Source organism: Schistocerca cancellata, chromosome 1, assembly GCF_023864275.1.
Source record: "Schistocerca cancellata isolate TAMUIC-IGC-003103 chromosome 1, iqSchCanc2.1, whole genome shotgun sequence".
NCBI lineage: Eukaryota > Metazoa > Arthropoda > Insecta > Orthoptera > Acrididae > Schistocerca > Schistocerca cancellata.
The window spans coordinates 897,865,897-897,870,885 of record NC_064626.1 but is presented as its reverse complement, the minus strand read 5'-3'; positions in this window follow the sequence as shown (position 1 = coordinate 897,870,885).

Here is a 4,989-nt window from a genome sequence, read left to right as displayed (position 1 = left end):
GTTAATTTGTTATATGCTGCTGCATTGCCTCGTCCCTAGGTATATATCTGAGCTCAGTAGATTTAAGTTAGCTTAAGAGGGGGTAGACTATGTAAGAAACTAACTATGATGAATTGGAAGAAATGCATTAAGAAGCTATAAGAAAATAGTTTGGCCAAAAAAGTAGTGCACAATGGAGAAAAACTATTTTTGAAAGAGGATGTGAACAGAATACAGAAAGTATGCTTGGATAGGATTTTTTTTGGTGGAAGCAAAGGTTGAAATAAGATGAAAGATCTATGGAATGAAGTTTTAGGTTGGACTGCAGTACCAAATGCTACACTGAAAACAAACCCTGTCCTTTCCTTTTGTGTCATCCCTCTATATGTTTGCGTACCCGTGTGTATTTGTGTTTTTCCTGTCTTTATGTGCTTAAGAGGGGGTAGACTATGTAAGAAACTAACTATGATGAATTGGAAGAAATGCATTAGAAGCTATAAGAAAATAGTTTGGCCAAAAAAGTAGTGCACAATGGAGAAAAACTATTTTTGAAAGAGGATGTGAACAGAATACAGAAAGTATGCTTGGATAGGATTTTTTTGGTGGAAGCAAAGGTTGAAATAAGACGAAAGATCTATGGAATGAAGTTTTAGGTTGGACTGCAGTACCAAATGTTATACTGAAAACAAACCCTGTCCTTTCCTTTTGTGTCATCCCTCTATATGTTTGCGTACCCATGTGTATTTGTGTTTTTCCTGTCTTTATGTGTTTAGCTGATGAGAGCTATGTTGTAGAATTTTTCTAACACTATGTTATTTACTTTGTAAAGATGTTAGACATTATTAATTCTGTTCTGTTTTAATGCTCATGTGTGAAGTTGATGTTTCGAAAGTTATTCTGATCTTTTATGTATTTACTTATGTCATAATTCCTTTAACACTGATGTATATGTTAGTTCGATTCTTTTGTAAAGCCTGTACTACAAATGTTATCTGTATTGTTATGTTTTTAATGATGTATTTTGTACCTTTGTAATTGTATTCTTATGTTATGAAATTGTAATTGACACCAGTTCATCATATTATTAACTTGTAAGTTACATTTCACTACACACATTTCTGTTGGTCATAGTATATGGACAATATGTGAGAAGTAGGGTGTGTTAGTGTTTGCACGTGTGTTAATAATTTAGCAAGGGACTGGATAACAGCATTGCTGGTTCTAAGGACATTTCAAAAATTTTTTGGTGAGTGCACAAGTGGTGGGTTATGGACTTGCTATACTATCTGCAAGACTCTTCAATGGTGATTGTGCACCCACACAGTCACAACAGATGGCTGCTGGCCATCTCTACAAGGACTACAGTGGGTCTGCATCTCTGATGGCCCGCAAATATAATTATTTCTACAAGTACTGCAGTGGGTCTGCATCTCTGGTGGCCCACCAATACCATACTCTCTACCAGGACTACAGTGGGTCTGCTCTGTGACGACCTACCTACCAATATTCTTCAAAACGTCGAATGACTCTGCTGTGGGTTTCCTCTGTTGTGGCCCATTACCTGTCAGCATGTCAAGAGTCAGCACTGTCGTTCCGTTGGAAGGACAACACTACTTCTTCAAGACTGCATGGAAATCCACTACTTCCGTGTGCATTTTCTTTTACTGCTCAGACTTTGAGAAAAACACTGCAATTTTACAGTGATGAACAATCTGGACTGTCTTTATGGACTGTGAGAAAATTTTAGCTTTTGACCAACATTGTATAAATAAGTGTGTGCATTTGATATCTTTGTTATTGTAATTATGAAAAATTTTATCAAATCATTATTGGCCACTGCCCAAAACAATTTGTAAATTTTTTTGTGGGGAGCATGGGGGCTATGTAAGTAGGCTGTTTATGTTTTCTTATTGGCAACGTTACGTAGCGCTCTAGACTTAGAACTACGTAAACCTAACTAACCTAAAGACATCACACACATCCATGAACGAGGCAAGAATCGAACCTCCGACCGTAGCAGCCGCGTGGTTCCGGACTGAAGCGCCTAGAGCCGCTCGGCCGCAGCGGCTGGCTGTGACAAGAAAAGTGAGTCACGTGACCAGGGACAAGTTTCCATTGACCATGGCCCCTCGCCCACTAAAATCGGAATTGACAATGTCGTTGAGTCAGTCCGGGATCATGTGTGCGTCGTTTGCTGCGGAGACCTATGTTTGACGCTATGGGCTGAACGGTGTGTCTGGAAAACCTTGTGCCTGCAGCCGCACTGTACTCTCTTGTCAGATGTGCCACAGATCATCGCTTGTCCTGCTTACAGAGCGAGCAAACCTCCGACCTCAACGTTCAACTGAAGAGTCGTGGACGTCGAACACTTCATCGCGTACTTGTAGTTTCATAGTCCTTCAACCACTTTGCATAGTTACTCACGACGGTGGCATGCTAACAACCGACCAGCTTTGCCGTTTTCGGTATACTCGTTAGCTGTTGACAGGCAATAGCAATCTGCCCTTTTAAAATATCTTCCACTCCATTAGGCCATCTGGTACAATAACCGAATGTAGAACATTTGAACTGGAAACTGTCTTGGTTGCAATTTATTCTTTTATTAACAACGCGCTTCAAAAAAAAAAAAAAAAAAAAAGGCTCTGAGCACTATGCGACTTACTTCTGAGGTCATCACACCTAAGGACATCACACACATTCATGCCCGAGGCAGGATTCGAACCTGCGAACGTAGCGGTCGCTGGGCTCCAGACTGTAGCGCCTAGAACCGCACGGCCGCTCCGGCCGGCACAACGCGCTTCGCCCTATTTTAAAAGTTCGCAGTCAGTAATGAAATTACCCATGTTTCATCATGCCACCTGTATAGGCAGAGACAGAATTCTTTTTTACATCAATGATCGACCACCTCTGCAGCGTCCCCCTCAACACATCTACAACCAGAGAAGTTGGTAACTTAAATTTTATTTCAGCTACTGATGGTTATTACCAAACGATGGTAGACAGAAAGTATAAAAGAAAATTATCGGGTAACAAGAACAATACACAACCTAATCTTTTGTCAACACCACAGCGATATACGAAGATTCTGTTTGTGAGTAAATTATCATATCAGTTAGCTAAATACTCAATGGCCGTGTAGGTTTTTCACTGCATAATAAAGTTCAGGACTTACTTTCATAATGAGAAGGGTATGCTACAATTTTGCAGTGAACACATGGTGTGTCGTGGGGCGATCGCTCTGGTTATAAAATAATTGAAAAGCCACGATCGCTTCAATATCGTTTACTAGATGACCGGTTTCAGCACTCTGAATGTGCCATCATCGGATCTGAAACGTGGATTAACATTTATAAAACAATATGGACATCATGGAACATGAGGCAGACCATCTGATAAAAATCATTGTCACAACCAATAAAAAATAATACAAAACTGCCCTCATGGTCGTTCTTTCCATAAAATATAAAACTGAAGTCACCAGATAAAACTACCACTGCTCGCCTAACACAGGTTGGCATCATCACTCATGCCATCTGGTGACTTTAGTTTTATATTTTATGGAAAGAACGACCATGAGGGCAGTTTTGTATTATTTTTTATTGGTTGTGACAATGATTTTTATCAGATGGTCTGCCTCATGTTCCATGATGTCCATATTGTTTTATAAATGTTAATCCACGTTTCAGATCCGATGATGGCACCTTCAGAGTGCTGAAACCGGTCATCTAGTAAACGATATTGAAGCGATCGTGGCTTTTCAATTATTTTATTTTAGAATACAGTGCCTACCATAAATTCTACATTGGGAAAACTGGACGGATGTTTAAAACGATATGTAGCGTGCATTTGTCAACCAAAATGGGTCAAGTAAACCAGCACTCTGCATTCGCTGAACACCTGTGACTACACGGTTCGAGCCACCCATGCTCGACGATGTTCTTTGTATCTTACATTGTGCTCGCAAAAGGGAAAAAACTTGGTTGATTGGAAGAATTGGAAATCCTTAACCACACGTATACTGTCGACGAACAATTTCTGAACGATGAACTCACTAATAAGAATAAAACATTTTATGATTCAGTGATGCCAGTTTTTAAAATGTTCACTTAATTTTGGTTATCCTTTCCTAATGGGTTCTCATTTCGGTTAATTTACACCCCCCGCTCCCCCAACTGATTCATTGTTAGACATTATACTTTTCAAGTCGAGTGAGGAATTGCTGTTTTACGAATTTGTTGTATCTCCAGTTATCGGGATGACCCCAATCTTTGGTAGTTATCTTACGATTTTATTTAGCTGCGATTGGTGTTACTACTCTATCTATTTCGAGTAATTCAAAGTTCCCCTTATGTGCGACTACGGTTTGATTGATCTCTTGGTTTCATTGCAATGATGCAACCATTTTAGACGGTTTTTGTAAGCATTAAATGTGCTGACTGTCATACTCTTAAAACTGCCTATAGCGCCACCTCTACACACTATATACAAGCCCCATCCTTTGTTTGCCTGTGCACCCGCTTGATGCTCCTCGCCTGAAGTTTCGGCATCTCTGTTTATTCTGTTTAAATGCCTTTCCCCCTCCGCGAGTTTGTTCCTACTATTGCACACGTCTGTCCTGCTGGTACGACATTATTCAGGTATGTTACGTTCAATTTGATTATTTATTTAACATTCTTTCTCGCCGTTACACAACATCACATTAGTTTTTTGACAAGGCCTCAGTCGGTTTATTTGATTTGATGCGTGCTTCAATCTATCACAGACCCGGTTTATGATTTTCAAAATGTTGTAAGTGGAAAATTTTAAGGTTTGTGACAATTCGTTATTCACATTTAAAACCGTGTATGCTAGGACCATACCCGAATTTTTAATAGCATTTTGTTATCCCTATAAATAAGCTGAATATGCCCGACTAAGGCGAAAAGCGTTGTTAATTAAAGAAAAAATTGCAACCAAGACTGTTTTCAACTCCAAAAATGTGCCGATGTCCGTATCGATGCTAGAATGGTT